The sequence below is a fragment of the Mesoplodon mirus genome, assembly GCF_964341445.2.
Source record: "Mesoplodon mirus genome assembly, contig: SUPER_7_unloc_1, whole genome shotgun sequence".
NCBI classification, from domain to species: Eukaryota; Metazoa; Chordata; class Mammalia; order Artiodactyla; family Ziphiidae; genus Mesoplodon; species Mesoplodon mirus.
The window spans coordinates 5,928,289-5,946,541 of record NW_028295815.1 but is presented as its reverse complement, the minus strand read 5'-3'; positions in this window follow the sequence as shown (position 1 = coordinate 5,946,541).

Genomic DNA, 18,253 nt, shown 5'->3' with positions numbered 1-18,253 from the left:
ATTATTGCTTTAAAGGGTCTGCATTTGCTCACCCAATCTCACCAATCCTCTCAGTCCCAAGTGTCCAGCCTCATGCCACATGCAGCTGTCATTGTAGATAGGGTCATTCCAGGTTGCATCAGAGACCCTGAAGGAATTGTGAAGAATTTCCCTGTTTCTTTGTTCTGTTTTTGAAATTCCTTTCTAGAGTGGATTTGAGCTGATTCTCGCTGCCATGTTTATGCCAGTCTAGACACACTTGATTCCCTTACGGAGACATATCAATACATAGGTTTTAAGATTCTTACTAGTCAGATCTATTCCTCTGCGGGAAATATGGGGTTTTGAGTCCGTTTCACTGAGGAAGGTGTAGGTCTTGTCTATTCCATAGTTGGTTTTTGGAACGGTACCTGTGCTTATATCAAACTCTGGTTTGATGCATCACCCCACCTCTCCTTCCCCCTTAAGCAGGCATAAGAGTGTTTTCTAAATGTGAGACTCTGTTCTCTTGCCTAACTCAGTTCATGTGTAGCCATGTTTACAGGATCTTCCTAAGTGATATCTTATGATAAGTTTCTTTTCCTGTGTGACTTCTTTCACTTAGAATCATCGTACCTGAATCCACTCATTTTGCTGCTACTGGTCTTATGACATTGATTTCGTGGCTGAGGGATATTCCATCGTACGTAAGTTCCACAATGTTTTGAACCATTTTTATTCTTCCTGGGATATTTCAGGTGTACCCAGGTTGAGGTTCTTGTAAGCAGTGCAGCCCTCAATTTGGGGGTGGCTCTGTCTTATGGATTTTCAGTTTTCCCAAGGTATATTTCCTAGACTGGAAGTTCCCTTGGCTCTGTAGCTCTGTTGTTTACTTGTTTTAGGGAACACAATGCACTCCTCCAGTGAGGCAGTTGGCAACTTACATCCCGCCCATCAGCATAACAAGGCTCCCTGTTCTCCAGGGCCTGTCTTGCCTTTCTGGTTTTTACACATTTTGTGGATGTCCCTTTTGACCGCTGGGAAGTGATACTTCTTTGTAGTGCAGATTTGCATTGCCTGCTTGCTTGCTTGGCCAAAAAGGGCGTATGCGTTTTCTCCTGAATATATTCAGGAGAAAACGCATACGCCCTTTTTGGCCAAGTGCATCATTGTCGAAGTTGTGCCCCTCTTCCTGTGCTTTACAGGCGATTCCAACGTACCTCTTGAAATCTGTTTCCTGCTATTCTGCCTCGATTTCAAGTCCACCTCGTTGCCTTCCATCAACAGATTTTTGGACGATAGTTGGCCTTGATTACTCTGCCAGTTTGTGAATTGCTGTGCCCCTGAGCTCCATTTTTCAACTCGTTTCTTGTGAGCTGAACGCAAGTCCAAACTTTTGGTTCAGGACCTATACTGGTTCCCGGTGGGTGGCTGAGACTTTGGTTAATTCTTCTTCCTGCCGGGAAATTAGAGTGACATGTGCCCATCCAAATGCCTAACAGCTACTCTCTCATTGGTTCTCCCTCTTCCCTTTCATCCTCTGCCAAATTGGCAACCTGTGCAAACCAGGAGCTTAAAGGGGCTGTCTCTCCAAGTTGGGAGATTGATAGTAAAGCAGTTGGAAAGTCAAACCGGAGCAGAAGGAGAGGGGCTCTTCGTTGAGTTTTAGAAACCTTTCGTATTCACAGTGTGTCCATTCTCTAGGTTTCCCGTACATGTTATAGCTGTAGTAATATACCCTTCTACCTTGAGAGCTGGGACCCAAGGAATGGGTGCCATGTATTATTGCTTTAAAGGGTCTGCATTTGCTCACCCAATCTCACCAATCCTCTCAGTCCCAAGTGTCCAGCCTCATGCCACATGCAGCTGTCATTGTAGATAGGGTCATTCCAGGTTGCATCAGAGACCCTGAAGGAATTGTGAAGAATTTCCCTGTTTCTTTGTTCTGTTTTTGAAATTCCTTTCTAGAGTGGATTTGAGCTGATTCTCGCTGCCATGTTTATGCCTGTCTAGACACACTTGATTCCCTTACGGAGACATATCAATACATAGGTTTTAAGATTCTTACTAGTCAGATCTATTCCTCTGCGGGAAATATGGGGTTTTGAGTCCCTTTCACTGAGGAAGGTGGAGGTCTTGTCTATTCCATAGTTGGTTTTTGGAACGGTACCTGTGCTTATATCAAACTCTGGTTTGATGCATCACCCCACCTCTCCTTCCCCCTTAAGCAGGCATAAGAGTGTTTTCTAAATGTGAGACTCTGTTCTCTTGCCTAACTCAGTTCATGTGTAGCCATGTTTACAGGATCTTCCTAAGTGATATCTTATGATAAGTTTCTTTTCCTGTGTGACTTCTTTCACTTAGAATCATCGTACCTGAATCCACTCATTTTGCTGCTACTGGTCTTATGACATTGATTTCGTGGCTGAGGGATATTCCATCGTACGTAAGTTCCACAATGTTTTGAACCATTTTTATTCTTCCTGGGATATTTCAGGTGTACCCAGGTTGAGTTTCTTGTAAGCAGTGCAGCCCTCAATTTGGGGGTGGCTCTGTCTTATGGATTTTCAGTTTTCCCAAGGTATATTTCCTAGACTGGAAGTTCCCTTGGCTCTGTAGCTCTGTTGTTTACTTGTTTTAGGGAACACAATGCACTCCTCCAGTGAGGCAGTTGGCAACTTACATCCCGCCCATCAGCATAACAAGGCTCCCTGTTCTCCAGGGCCTGTCTTGCCTTTCTGGTTTTTACACATTTTGTGGATGTCCCTTTTGACCGCTGGGAAGTGATACTTCTTTGTAGTGCAGATTTGCATTGCCTGCTTGCTTGCTTGGCCACAAAGAGCGTATGCGTTTTCTCCTGAATATATTCAGGAGAAAACGCATACGCCCTTTTTGGCCAAGTGCATCATTGTCGAAGTTGTGCCCCTCTTCCTGTTCTTTACAGGCGATTCCAACGTACCTCTTGAAATCTGTTTCCTGCTATTCTGCCTCGCTTTCAAGTCCACCTCGTTGCCTTCCCTCAACAGATTTTTGGACGATAGTTGGCCTTGATTACTCTGCCAGTTTGTGAATTGCTGTGCCCCTGAGCTCCATTTTTCAACTCGTTTCTTGTGAGCTGAACGCAAGTCCAAACTTTTGGTTCAGGACCTATACTGGTTCCCGGTGGGTGGCTGAGACTTTGGTTAATTCTTCTTCCTGCCGGGAAATTAGAGTGACATGTGCCCATCCAAATGCCTAACAGCTACTCTCTCATTGGTTCTCCCTCTTCCCTTTCATCCTCTGCCAAATTGGCAACCTGTGCAAACCAGGAGCTTAAAGGGGCTGTCTCTCCAAGTTGGGAGATTGATAGGAAAGCAGTTGGAAAGTCAAACCGGAGCACCAGGAGAGGGGCTCTTCGTTGAGTTTTAGAAACCTTTCGTATTCACAGTGTGTCCATTGTCTAGGTTTCCCGTACATGTTATAGCTGTAGTAATATTCCCTTCTACCTGGAGAGCTGGGACCCAAGGAATGGGTGTCATGTATTATTGCTTTAAAGGGTCTGCATTTGCTCACCCAATCTCACCAATCCTCTCAGTCCCAAGTGTCCAGCCTTATGCCACATCCAGCTGTCATTGTAGATAGGGTCATTCCAGGTTGCATCAGAGACCCTGAAGGAATATTGAAGAATTACCCTGTTTCTTTGTTCTGTTTTTGAAATTCCTGTTTAGAGTGGGTTTGAGCTGATTCTCGCTGCCATGTTTATGCTAGTCTAGACACACTTGATTCCCTTACGGAGACATATCAATACATAGGTTTTAAGATTCTTACTAGTCAGATCTATTCCTCTGCGGGAAATATGGGGTTTTGAGTCCCTTTCACTGAGGAAGGTGTAGGTCTTGTCTATTCCATAGTTGGTTTTTGGAACGGTACCTGTGCTTATATCAAACTCTGGTTTGATGCATCACCCCACCTCTCCTTCCCCCTTAAACAGGCATAAGAGTGTTTTCTAAATGTGAGACTCTGTTCTCTTGCCTAACTCAGTTCATGTGTAGCCATGTTTACAGGATCTTCCTAAGTGATATCTTATGATAAGTTTCTTTTCCTGTGTGACTTCTTTCACTTAGAATCATCGTACCTGAATCCACTCATTTTGCTGCTACTGGTCTTATGACATTGATTTCGTGGCTGAGGGATATTCCATCGTACGTAATTTCCACAATGTTTTGAACCATTTTTATATTTCCTGGGATATTTCAGGTGTACCCAGGTTGAGGTTCTTGTAAGCAGTGCAGCCCTCAATTTGGGGGTGGCTCTGTCTTATGGATTTTCAGTTTTCCCAAGGTATATTTCCTAGACTGGAAGTGCCCTTGGCTCTGTAGCTCTGTTGTTTACTTGTTTTAGGGAACACAATGCACTCCTCCAGTGAGGCAGTTGGCAACTTACATCCCGCCCATCAGCATAACAAGGCTTCCTGTCCTCCAGGGCCTGTCTTGCCTTTCTGGTTTTTACACATTTTGTGGATGTCCCTTTTGACCGGTGGGAAGTGATACTTCTTTGTAGTGCAGATTTGCATTGCCCGCTTGCTTGCTTGGCCAAAAAGGGCGTATGCGTTTTCTCCTGAATATATTCAGGAGAAAACGCATACGCCCTTTTTGGCCAAGTGCATCATTGTCGAAGTTGTGCCCCTCTTCCTGTGCTTTACAGGCGATTCCAACGTACCTCTTGAAATCTGTTTCCTGCTATTCTGCCTTGCTTTCAAGTCCACCTCGTTGCCTTCCCTCAACAGATTTTTGGACGATAGTTGGCCTTGATTACTCTGCCAGTTTGTGAATTGCTGTGCCCCTGAGCTCCATTTTTCAACTCGTTTCTTGTGAGCTGAACGCAAGTCCAAACTTTTGGTTCAGGACCTATACTGGTTCCCGGTGGGTGGCTGAGACTTTGGTTAATTCTTCTTCCTGCCGGGAAATTAGAGTGACATGTGCCCATCCAAATGCCTAACAGCTACTCTCTCATTGGTTCTCCCTATTCCCTTTCATCCTCTGCCAAATTGGCAACCTGTGCAAACCAGGAGCTTAAAGGGGCTGTCTCTCCAATTTGGGAGATTGATAGGAAAGCAGTTGGAAAGTCAAACCGGAGCAGAAGGAGAGGGGCTCTTCGTTGAGTTTTAGAAACCTTTCGTATTCACAGTGTGTCCATTCTCTAGGTTTCCCGTACATGTTATAGCTGTAGTAATATACCCTTCTACCTTGAGAGCTGGGACCCAAGGAATGGGTGCCATGTATTATTGCTTTAAAGGGTCTGCATTTGCTCACCCAATCTCACCAATCCTCTCAGTCCCAAGTGTCCAGCCTCATGCCACATGCAGCTGTCATTGTAGATAAGGTCATTCCAGGTTGCATCAGAGACCCTGAAGGAATTGTGAAGAATTTCCCTGTTTCTTTGTTCTGTTTTTGAAATTCCTTTCTAGAGTGGATTTGAGCTGATTCTCGCTGCCATGTTTATGCCAGTCTAGACACACTTGATTCCCTTACGGAGACATATCAATACATAGGTTTTAAGATTCTTACTAGTCAGATCTATTCCTCTGCGGGAAATATGGGGTTTTGAGTCCCTTTCACTGAGGAAGGTGGAGGTCTTGTCTATTCCATAGTTGGTTTTTGGAACGGTACCTGTGCTTATATCAAACTCTGGTTTGATGCATCACCCCACCTCTCCTTCCCCCTTAAGCAGGCATAAGAGTGTTTTCTAAATGTGAGACTCTGTTCTCTTGCCTAACTCAGTTCATGTGTAGCCATGTTTACAGGATCTTCCTAAGTGATATCTTATGATAAGTTTCTTTTCCTGTGTGACTTCTTTCACTTAGAATCATCGTACCTGAATCCACTCATTTTGCTGCTACTGGTCTTATGACATTGATTTCGTGGCTGAGGGATATTCCATCGTACGTAAGTTCCACAATGTTTTGAACCATTTTTATTCTTCCTGGGATATTTCAGGTGTACCCAGGTTGAGGTTCTTGTAAGCAGTGCAGCCCTCAATTTGGGGGTGGCTCTGTCTTATGGATTTTCAGTTTTCCCAAGGTATATTTCCTAGACTGGAAGTTCCCTTGGCTCTGTAGCTCTGTTGTTTACTTGTTTTAGGGAACACAATGCACTCCTCCAGTGAGGCAGTTGGCAACTTACATCCCGCCCATCAGCATAACAAGGCTCCCTGTTCTCCAGGGCCTGTCTTGCCTTTCTGGTTTTTACACATTTTGTGGATGTCCCTTTTGACCGGTGGGAAGTGATACTTCTTTGTAGTGCAGATTTGCATTGCCTGCTTGCTTGCTTGGCCACAAAGAGCGTATGCGTTTTCTCCTGAATATATTCAGGAGAAAACGCATACGCCCTTTTTGGCCAAGTGCATCATTGTCGAAGTTGTGCCCCTCTTCCTGTTCTTTACAGGCGATTCCAACGTACCTCTTGAAATCTGTTTCCTGCTATTCTGCCTTGCTTTCAAGTCCACCTCGTTGCCTTCCCTCAACAGATTTTTGGACGATAGTTGGCCTTGATTACTCTGCCAGTTTGTGAATTGCTGTGCCCCTGAGCTCCATTTTTCAACTCGTTTCTTGTGAGCTGAACGCAAGTCCAAACTTTTGGTTCAGGACCTATACTGGTTCCCGGTGGGTGGCTGAGACTTTGGTTAATTCTTCTTCCTGCCGGGAAATTAGAGTGACATGTGCCCATCCAAATGCCTAACAGCTACTCTCTCATTGGTTCTCCCTCTTCCCTTTCATCCTCTGCCAAATTGGCAACCTGTGCAAACCAGGAGCTTAAAGGGGCTGTCTCTCCAAGTTGGGAGATTGATAGGAAAGCAGTTGGAAAGTCAAACCGGAGCACCAGGAGAGGGGCTCTTCGTTGAGTTTTAGAAACCTTTCGTATTCACAGTGTGTCCATTGTCTAGGTTTCCCGTACATGTTATAGCTGTAGTAATATTCCCTTCTACCTGGAGAGCTGGGACCCAAGGAATGGGTGTCATGTATTATTGCTTTAAAGGGTCTGCATTTGCTCACCCAATCTCACCAATCCTCTCAGTCCCAAGTGTCCAGCCTCATGCACCATGCAGCTGTCATTGTAGATAGGGTCATTCCAGGTTGCATCAGAGACCCTGAAGGAATTGTGAAGAATTTCCCTGTTTCTTTGTTCTGTTTTTGAAATTCCTTTCTAGAGTGGGTTTGAGCTGATTCTCGCTGCCATGTTTATGCCAGTCTAGACACACTTGATTCCCTTACGGAGACATATCAATACATAGCTTTTAAGATTCTTACTAGTCAGATCTATTTCTCTGCGGGAAATATGGGGTTTTGAGTCCCTTTCACTGAGGAAGGTGTAGGTCTTGTCTATTCCATAGTTGGTTTTTGGAACGGTACCTGTGCTTATATCAAACTCTGGTTTGATGCATCACCCCACCTCTCCTTCCCCCTTAAGCAGGCATAAGAGTGTTTTCTAAATGTGAGACTCTGTTCTCTTGCCTAACTCAGTTCATGTGTAGCCATGTTTACAGGATCTTCCTAAGTGATATCTTATGATAAGTTTCTTTTCCTGTGTGACTTCTTTCACTTAGAATCATCGTACCTGAATCCACTCATTTTGCTGCTACTGGTCTTATGACATTGATTTCGTGGCTGAGGGATATTCCATCGTACGTAAGTTCCACAATGTTTTGAACCATTTTTATTCTTCCTGGGATATTTCAGGTGTACCCAGGTTGAGGTTCTTGTAAGCAGTGCAGCCCTCAATTTGGGGGTGGCTCTGTCTTATGGATTTTCAGTTTTCCCAAGGTATATTCCCTAGACTGGAAGTGCCCTTGGCTCTGTAGCTCTGTTGTTTACTTGTTTTAGGGAACACAATGCACTCCTCCAGTGAGGCAGTTGGCAACTTACATCCCGCCCATCAGCATAACAAGGCACCCTGTTCTCCAGGGCCTGTCTTGCCTTTCTGGTTTTTACACATTTTGTGGATGTCCCTTTTGACTGGTGGGAAGTGATACTTCTTTGTAGTGCAGATTTGCATTGCCCGCTTGCTTGCTTGGCCAAAAAGGGCGTATGCGTTTTCTCCTGAATATATTCAGGAGAAAACGCATACGCCCTTTTTGGCCAAGTGCATCATTGTCGAAGTTGTGCCCCTTTTCCTGTGCTTTACAGGCGATTCCAACGTACCTCTTGAAATCTGTTTCCTGCTATTCTGCCTCGCTTTCAAGTCCACCTCGTTGCCTTCCCTCAACAGATTTTTGGACGATAGTTGGCCTTGATTACTCTGCCAGTTTGTGAATTGCTGTGCCCCTGAGCTCCATTTTTCAACTCGTTTCTTGTGAGCTGAACACAAGTCCAAACTTTTGGTTCAGGACCTATACTGGTTCCCGGTGGGTGGCTGAGACTTTGGTTAATTCTTCTTCCTGCCGGGAAATTAGAGTGACATGTGCCCATCCAAATGCCTAACAGCTACTCTCTCATTGGTTCTCCCTCTTCCCTTTCATCCTCTGCCAAATTGGCAACCTGTGTGAACCAGGAGCTTAAAAGGGCTGTCTCTCCAAGTTGGGAGATTGATAGGAAAGCAGTTGGAAAGTCAAACCGGAGCACCAGGAGAGGGGCTCTTCGTTGAGTTTTAGAAACCTTTCGTATTCACAGTGTGTCCATTCTCTAGGTTTCCCGTACATGTTATAGCTGTAGTAATATTCCCTTCAACCTGGAGAGCTGGGACTCATGGAATGGGTGTCATGCATTATTGCTTTAAAGGGTCTGCATTTGCTCACCCAATCTCACCAATCCTCTCAGTCCCAAGTGTCCAGCCTCATGCCACATGCAGCTGTCATTGTAGATAGGGTCATTCCAGGTTGCATCAGAGACCCTGAAGGAATTGTGAAGAATTTCCCTGTTTCTTTGTTCTGTTTTTGAAATTCCTTTCTAGAGTGGATTTGAGCTGATTCTCGCTGCCATGTTTATGCCAGTCTAGACACACTTGATTCCCTTACGGAGACATATCAATACATAGGTTTTAAGATTCTTACTAGTCAGATCTATTCCTCTGCGGGAAATATGGGGTTTTGAGTCCCTTTCACTGAGGAAGGTGGAGGTCTTGTCTATTCCATAGTTGGTTTTTGGAACGGTACCTGTGCTTATATCAAACTCTGGTTGGATGCATCACCCCACCTCTCCTTCCCCCTTAAGCAGGCATAAGAGTGTTTTCTAAATGTGAGACTCTGTTCTCTTGCCTAACTCAGTTCATGTGTAGCCATGTTTACAGGATCTTCCTAAGTGATATCTTATGATAAGTTTGTTTTCCTGTGTGACTTCTTTCACTTAGAATCATCGTACCTGAATCCACTCATTTTGCTGCTACTGGTCTTATGACATTGATTTCGTGGCTGAGGGATATTCCATCGTACGTAAGTTCCACAATGTTTGGAACCATTTTTATATTTCCTGGGATATTTCAGGTGTACCCAGGTTGAGGTTCTTGTAAGCAGTGCAGCCCTCAATTTGGGGGTGGCTCTGTCTTATGGATTTTCAGTTTTCCCAAGGTATATTCCCTAGACTGGAAGTGCCCTTGGCTCTGTAGCTCTGTTGTTTACTTGTTTTAGGGAACACAATGCACTCCTCCAGTGAGGCAGTTGGCAACTTACATCCCGCCCATCAGCATAACAAGGCTTCCTGTCCTCCAGGGCCTGTCTTGCCTTTCTGGTTTTTACACATTTTGTGGATGTCCCTTTTGACCGGTGGGAAGTGATACTTCTTTGTAGTGCAGATTTGCATTGCCCGCTTGCTTGCTTGGCCAAAAAGGGCGTATGCGTTTTCTCCTGAATATATTCAGGAGAAAACGCATACGCCCTTTTTGGCCAAGTGCATCATTGTCGAAGTTGTGCCCCTCTTCCTGTGCTTTACAGGCGATTCCAACGTACCTCTTGAAATCTGTTTCCTGCTATTCTGCCTTGCTTTCAAGTCCACCTCGTTGCCTTCCCTCAACAGATTTTTGGACGATAGTTGGCCTTGATTACTCTGCCAGTTTGTGAATTGCTGTGCCCCTGAGCTCCATTTTTCAACTCGTTTCTTGTGAGCTGAACGCAAGTCCAAACTTTTGGTTCAGGACCTATACTGGTTCCCGGTGGGTGGCTGAGACTTTGGTTAATTCTTCTTCCTGCCGGGAAATTAGAGTGACATGTGCCCATCCAAATGCCTAACAGCTACTCTCTCATTGGTTCTCCCTCTTCCCTTTCATCCTCTGCCAAATTGGCAACCTGTGCAAACCAGGAGCTTAAAGGGGCTGTCTCTCCAATTTGGGAGATTGATAGGAAAGCAGTTGGAAAGTCAAACCGGAGCAGAAGGAGAGGGGCTCTTCGTTGAGTTTTAGAAACCTTTCGTATTCACAGTGTGTCCATTCTCTAGGTTTCCCGTACATGTTATAGCTGTAGTAATATAACCTTCTACCTTGAGAGCTGGGACCCAAGGAATGGGTGCCATGTATTATTGCTTTAAAGGGTCTGCATTTGCTCACCCAATCTCACCAATCCTCTCAGTCCCAAGTGTCCAGCCTCATGCCACATGCAGCTGTCATTGTAGATAGGGTCATTCCAGGTTGCATCAGAGACCCTGAAGGAATTGTGAAGAATTTCCCTGTTTCTTTGTTCTGTTTTTGAAATTCCTTTCTAGAGTGGATTTGAGCTGATTCTCGCTGCCATGTTTATGCCAGTCTAGACACACTTGATTCCCTTACGGAGACATATCAATACATAGGTTTTAAGATTCTTACTAGTCAGATCTATTCCTCTGCGGGAAATATGGGGTTTTGAGTCCGTTTCACTGAGGAAGGTGTAGGTCTTGTCTATTCCATAGTTGGTTTTTGGAACGGTACCTGTGCTTATATCAAACTCTGGTTTGATGCATCACCCCACCTCTCCTTCCCCCTTAAGCAGGCATAAGAGTGTTTTCTAAATGTGAGACTCTGTTCTCTTGCCTAACTCAGTTCATGTGTAGCCATGTTTACAGGATCTTCCTAAGTGATATCTTATGATAAGTTTCTTTTCCTGTGTGACTTCTTTCACTTAGAATCATCGTACCTGAATCCACTCATTTTGCTGCTACTGGTCTTATGACATTGATTTCGTGGCTGAGGGATATTCCATCGTACGTAAGTTCCACAATGTTTTGAACCATTTTTATTCTTCCTGGGATATTTCAGGTGTACCCAGGTTGAGGTTCTTGTAAGCAGTGCAGCCCTCAATTTGGGGGTGGCTATGTCTTATGGATTTTCAGTTTTCCCAAGGTATATTTCCTAGACTGGAAGTTCCCTTGGCTCTGTAGCTCTGTTGTTTACTTGTTTTAGGGAACACAATGCACTCCTCCAGTGAGGCATTTGGCAACTTACATCCCGCCCATCAGCATAACAAGGCTCCCTGTTCTCCAGGGCCTGTCTTGCCTTTCTGGTTTTTACACATTTTGTGGATGTCCCTTTTGACCGGTGGGAAGTGATACTTCTTTGTAGTGCAGATTTGCATTGCCTGCTTGCTTGCTTGGCCACAAAGAGCGTATGCGTTTTCTCCTGAATATATTCAGGAGAAAACGCATACGCCCTTTTTGGCCAAGTGCATCATTGTCGAAGTTGTGCCCCTCTTCCTGTTCTTTACAGGCGATTCCAACGTACCTCTTGAAATCTGTTTCCTGCTATTCTGCCTCGCTTTCAAGTCCACCTCGTTGCCTTCCCTCAACAGATTTTTGGACGATAGTTGGCCTTGATTACTCTGCCAGTTTGTGAATTGCTGTGCCCCTGAGCTCCATTTTTCAACTCGTTTCTTGTGAGCTGAACGCAAGTCCAAACTTTTGGTTCAGGACCTATACTGGTTCCCGGTGGGTGGCTGAGACTTTGGTTAATTCTTCTTCCTGCCGGGAAATTAGAGTGACATGTGCCCATCCAAATGCCTAACAGCTACTCTCTCATTGGTTCTCCCTCTTCCCTTTCATCCTCTGCCAAATTGGCAACCTGTGCAAACCAGGAGCTTAAAGGGGCTGTCTCTCCAAGTTGGGAGATTGATAGGAAAGCAGTTGGAAAGTCAAACCGGAGCACCAGGAGAGGGGCTCTTCGTTGAGTTTTAGAAACCTTTCGTATTCACAGTGTGTCCATTCTCTAGGTTTCCCGTACATGTTATAGCTGTAGTAATATACCCTTCTACCTTGAGAGCTGGGACCCAAGGAATGGGTGCCATGTATTATTGCTTTAAAGGGTCTGCATTTGCTCACCCAATCTCACCAATCCTCTCAGTCCCAAGTGTCCAGCCTCATGCCACATGCAGCTGTCATTGTAGATAGGGTCATTCCAGGTTGCATCAGAGACCCTGAAGGAATTGTGAAGAATTTCCCTGTTTCTTTGTTCTGTTTTTGAAATTCCTTTCTAGAGTGGATTTGAGCTGATTCTCGCTGCCATGTTTATGCCTGTCTAGACACACTTGATTCCCTTACGGAGACATATCAATACATAGGTTTTAAGATTCTTACTAGTCAGATCTATTCCTCTGCGGGAAATATGGGGTTTTGAGTCCCTTTCACTGAGGAAGGTGGAGGTCTTGTCTATTCCATAGTTGGTTTTTGGAACGGTACCTGTGCTTATATCAAACTCTGGTTTGATGCATCACCCCACCTCTCCTTCCCCCTTAAGCAGGCATAAGAGTGTTTTCTAAATGTGAGACTCTGTTCTCTTGCCTAACTCAGTTCATGTGTAGCCATGTTTACAGGATCTTCCTAAGTGATATCTTATGACAAGTTTCTTTTCCTGTGTGACTTCTTTCACTTAGAATCATCGTACCTGAATCCACTCATTTTGCTGCTACTGGTCTTATGACATTGATTTCGTGGCTGAGGGATATTCCATCGTACGTAAGTTCCACAATGTTTTGAACCATTTTTATTCTTCCTGGGATATTTCAGGTGTACCCAGGTTGAGGGTCTTGTAAGCAGTGCAGCCCTCAATTTGGGGGTGGCTCTGTCTTATGGATTTTCAGTTTTCCCAAGGTATATTTCCTAGACTGGAAGTGCCCTTGGCTCTGTAGCTCTGTTGTTTACTTGTTTTAGGGAACACAATGCACTCCTCCAGTGAGGCAGTTGGCAACTTACATCCCGCCCATCAGCATAACAAGGCTCCCTGTTCTCCAGGGCCTGTCTTGCCTTTCTGGTTTTTACACATTTTGTGGATGTCCCTTTTGACCGGTGGGAAGTGATACTTCTTTGTAGTGCAGATTTGCATTGCCTGCTTGCTTGCTTGGCCACAAAGAGCGTATGCGTTTTCTCCTGAATATATTCAGGAGAAAACGCATACGCCCTTTTTGGCCAAGTGCATCATTGTCGAAGTTGTGCCCCTCTTCCTGTTCTTTACAGGCGATTCCAACGTACCTCTTGAAATCTGTTTCCTGCTATTCTGCCTCGCTTTCAAGTCCACCTCGTTGCCTTCCCTCAACAGATTTTTGGACGATAGTTGGCCTTGATTACTCTGCCAGTTTGTGAATTGCTGTGCCCCTGAGCTCCATTTTTCAACTCGTTTCTTGTGAGCTGAACGCAAGTCCAAACTTTTGGTTCAGGACCTATACTGGTTCCCGGTGGGTGGCTGAGACTTTGGTTAATTCTTCTTCCTGCCGGGAAATTAGAGTGACATGTGCCCATCCAAATGCCTAACAGCTACTCTCTCATTGGTTCTCCCTCTTCCCTTTCATCCTCTGCCAAATTGGCAACCTGTGCAAACCAGGAGCTTAAAGGGGCTGTCTCTCCAAGTTGGGAGATTGATAGGAAAGCAGTTGGAAAGTCAAACCGGAGCACCAGGAGAGGGGCTCTTCGTTGAGTTTTAGAAACCTTTCGTATTCACAGTGTGTCCATTCTCTAGGTTTCCCGTACATGTTATAGCTGTAGTAATATTCCCTTCTACCTGGAGAGCTGGGACCCAAGGAATGGGTGTCATGTATTATTGCTTTAATGGGTCTGCATTTGCTCACCCAATCTCACCAATCCTCTCAGTCCCAAGTGTCCAGCCTCATGCACCATGCAGCTGTCATTGTAGATAGGGTCATTCCAGGTTGCATCAGAGACCTTGAAGGAATTGTGAAGAATTTCCCTGTTTCTTTGTTCTGTTTTTGAAATTCCTTTCTAGAGTGGGTTTGAGCTGATTCTCGCTGCCATGTTTATGCCAGTCTAGACACACTTGATTCCCTTACGGAGACATATCAATACATAGGTTTTAAGATTCTTACTAGTCAGATCTATTCCTCTGCGGGAAATATGGGGTTTTGAGTCCCTTTCACTGAGGAAGGTGTAGGTCTTGTCTATTCCATAGTTGGTTTTTGGAACGGTACCTGTGCTTATATCAAACTCGGGTTTGATGCATCACCCCACCTCTCCTTCCCCCTTAAGCAGGCATAAGAGTGTTTTCTAAATGTGAGACTCTGTTCTCTTGCCTAACTCAGTTCATGTGTAGCCATGTTTACAGGATCTTCCTAAGTGATATCTTATGATAAGTTTCTTTTCCTGTGTGACTACTTTCACTTACAATCATCGTACTTGAATCCACTCATTTTGCTGCTACTGGTCTTATGACATTGATTTCATGGCTGAGGGATATTCCATCGTATGTAAGTTCCACAATGTTTGGAACCATTTTTATTTTTCCTGGGATATTTTAGGTGTACCCAGGTTGAGGTTCTTGTAAGCAGTGCAGCCCTCAATTTGGGGGTGGCTCTGTCTTATGGATTTTCAGTTTTCCCAAGGTATATTCCCTAGACTGGAAGTGCCCTTGGCTCTGTAGCTCTGTTGTTTACTTGTTTTAGGGAACACAATGCACTCCTCCAGTGAGGCAGTTGGCAACTTACATCCCGCCCATCAGCATAACAAGGCTCCCTGTTCTCCAGGGCCTGTCTTGCCTTTCTGGTTTTTACACATTTTGTGGATGTCCCTTTTGACCGGTGGGAAGTGATACTTCTTTGTAGTGCAGATTTGCATTGCCCGCTTGCTTGCTTGGCCAAAAAGGGCGTATGCATTTTCTCCTGAATATATTCAGGAGAAAACGCATACGCCCTTTTTGGCCAAGTGCATCATTGTCGAAGTTGTGCCCCTCTTCCTGTGCTTTACAGGCGATTCCAACGTACCTCTTGAAATCTGTTTCCTGCTATTCTGCCTCGCTTTCAATTCCACCTCGTTGCCTTCCCTCAACAGATTTTTGGACGATAGTTAGCCTTGATTACTCTGCCAGTTTGTGAATTGCTGTGCCCCTGAGCTCCATTTTTCAACTCGTTTTTTGTGAGCTGAACGCAAGTCCAAACTTTTGGTTCAGGACCTATACGGGTTCCCGGTGGGTGGCTGAGACTTTGGTTAATTCTTCTTCCTGCTGGGAAATTAGAGTGACATGTGCCCATCCAAATGCCTAACAGCTACTCTCTCATTGGTTCTCCCTCTTCCCTTTCATCCTCTGCCAATTTGGCAACCTGTGCGAAACAGGAGCTTAAAGGGGCTGTCTCTCCAAGTTGGGAGATTGATAGGAAAGCAGTTGGAAAGTCAAACCGGAGCACCAGGAGAGGGGCTCTTCGTTGAGTTTTAGAAACCTTTCGTATTCACAGTGTGTCCATTCTCTAGGTTTCCCGTACACGTTATAGCTGTAGTAATATTCCCTTCAACCTGGAGAGCTGGGACCCTTGGAATGGGTGTCATGCATTATTGCTTTAAAGGGTCTGCATTTGCTCACCCAATCTCACCAATCCTCTCAGTCCCAAGTGTCCAGCCTCATGCCACATCCAGCTGTCATTGTAGATAGGGTCATTCCAGGTTGCATCAGAGACCCTGAAGGAATTGTAAAGAATTTCCCTCTTTCTGTGTTCTGTTTTTGAAATTCCTTTCTAGAGTGGGTTTGAGCTGATTCTCGCTGCCATGTTTATGCCAGTCTAGACACACTTGATTCCCTTACGGAGACATATCAATACATAGGTTTTAAGATTCTTACTAGTCAGATCTATTCCTCTGCGGGAAATATGGGGTTTTGAGTCCCTTTCACTGAGGAAGGTGGAGGTCTTGTCTATTCCATAGTTGGTTTTTGGAACGGTACCTGTGCTTATATCAAACTCTGGTTTGATGCATCACCCCACCTCTCCTTCCCCCTTAAGCAGGCATAAGAGTGTTTTCTAACTGTGAGACTCTGTTCTCTTGCCTAACTCAGTTCATGTGTAGCCATGTTTACAGGATCTTCCTAAGTGATATCTTATGATAAGTTTCTTTTCCTGTGTGACTTCTTTCACTTAGAATCATCGTACCTGAATCCACTCATTTTGCTGCTACTGGTCTTATGACATTGATTTCGTGGCTGAGGGATATTCCATCGTACGTAAGTTCCACAATGTTTGGAACCATTTTTATATTTCCTGGGATATTTCAGGTGTACCCAGGTTGAGGTTCTTGTAAGCAGTGCAGCCCTCAATTTGGGGGTGGCTCTGTCTTATGGACTTTCAGTTTTCCCAAGGTATATTCCCTAGACTGGAAGTGCCCTTGGCTCTGTAGCTCTGTTGTTTACTTGTTTTAGGGAACACAATGCACTCCTCCAGTGAGGCAGTTGGCAACTTACATCCCGCCCATCAGCATAACAAGGCTCCCTGTTCTCCAGGGCCTGTCTTGCCTTTCTGGTTTTTACACATTTTGTGGATGTCCCTTTTGACCGGTGGGAAGTGATACTTCTTTGTAGTGCAGATTTGCATTGCCCGCTTGCTTGCTTGGCCAAAAAGGGCGTATGCGTTTTCTCCTGAATATATTCAGGAGAAAACGCATACACCCTTTTTGGCCAAGTGCATCATTGTCGAAGTTGTGCCCCTCTTCCTGTGCTTTACAGGCGATTCCAACGTACCTCTTGAAATCTGTTTCCTGCTATTCTGCCTCGCTTTCAAGTCCACCTCGTTGCCTTCCCTCAACAGATTTTTGGACGATAGTTAGCCTTGATTACTCTGAAAGTTTGTGAATTGCTGTGCCCGTGAGCTCCATTTTTCAACTCGTTTCTTGTGAGCTGAACGCAAGTCCAAACTTTTGGTTCAGGACCTATACTGGTTCCCGGTGGGTGGCTGAGACTTTGGTTAATTCTTCTTTCTGCCGGGAAATTAGAGTGACATGTGCCCATCCAAATGCCTAACAGCTACTCTCTCATTGGTTCTCCCTCTTCCCTTTCATCCTCTGCCAAATTGGCAACCTGTGCGAACCAGGAGCTTAAAGGGGCTGTCTCTCCAAGTTGGGAGATTGATAGGAAAGCAGTTGGAAAGTCAAACCGGAGCACAAGGAGAGGGGCTCTTCGTTGAGTTTTAGAAACCTTTCGTATTCACAGTGTGTCCATTCTCTAGGTTTCCCGTACACGTTATAGCTGTAGTAATATTCCCTTCATCCTGGAGAGCTGGGACCCATGGAATGGGTGCCATGCATTATTGCTTTAAAGGGTCTGCATTTGCTCACCCAATCTCACCAATCCTCTCAGTCCCAAGTGTCAGCCTTATGCCACATCCAGCTGTCATTGTAGATAGGGTCATTCCAGGTTGCATCAGAGACCCTGAAGGAATTGTGAAGAATTACCCTGTTTCTTTGTTCTGTTTTTGAAATTCCTGTTTAGAGTGTGTTTTAGCTGATTCTCGCTGTCATGTTTATGCCAGTCTAGACACACTTGATTCCCTTACGGAGACATATGAATACATAGGTTTTAAGATTCTTACTAGTCAGATCTATTCCTCTGCGGGAAATATGGGGTTTTGAGTCCCTTTCACTGAGGAAGGTGTAGGTCTTGTCTATTCCATAGTTGGTTTTTGGAACGGTACCTGTGCTTATATCAAACTCTGGTTTGATGCATCACCCCACCTCTCCTTCCCCCTTAAGCAGGCATAAGAGTGTTTTCTAAATGTGAGACTCTGTTCTCTTGCCTAACTCAGTTCATGTGTAGCCATGTTTACAGGATCTTCCTAAGTGATATCTTATGATAAGTTTCTTTTCCTGTGTGACTTCTTTCACTTAGAATCGTCGTACCTGAATCCACTCATTTTGCTGCTACTGGTCTTATGACATTGATTTCGTGGCTGAGGGATATTCCATCGTACGTAAGTTCCACAATGTTTGGAACCATTTTTATATTTCCTGGGATATTTCAGGTGTACCCAGGTTGAGGTTCTTGTAAGCAGTGCAGCCCTCAATTTGGGGGTGGCTCTGTCTTATGGATTTTCAGTTTTCCCAAGGTATATTTCCTAGACTGGAAGTGCCCTTGGCTCTGTAGCTCTGTTGTTTACTTGTTTTAGGGAA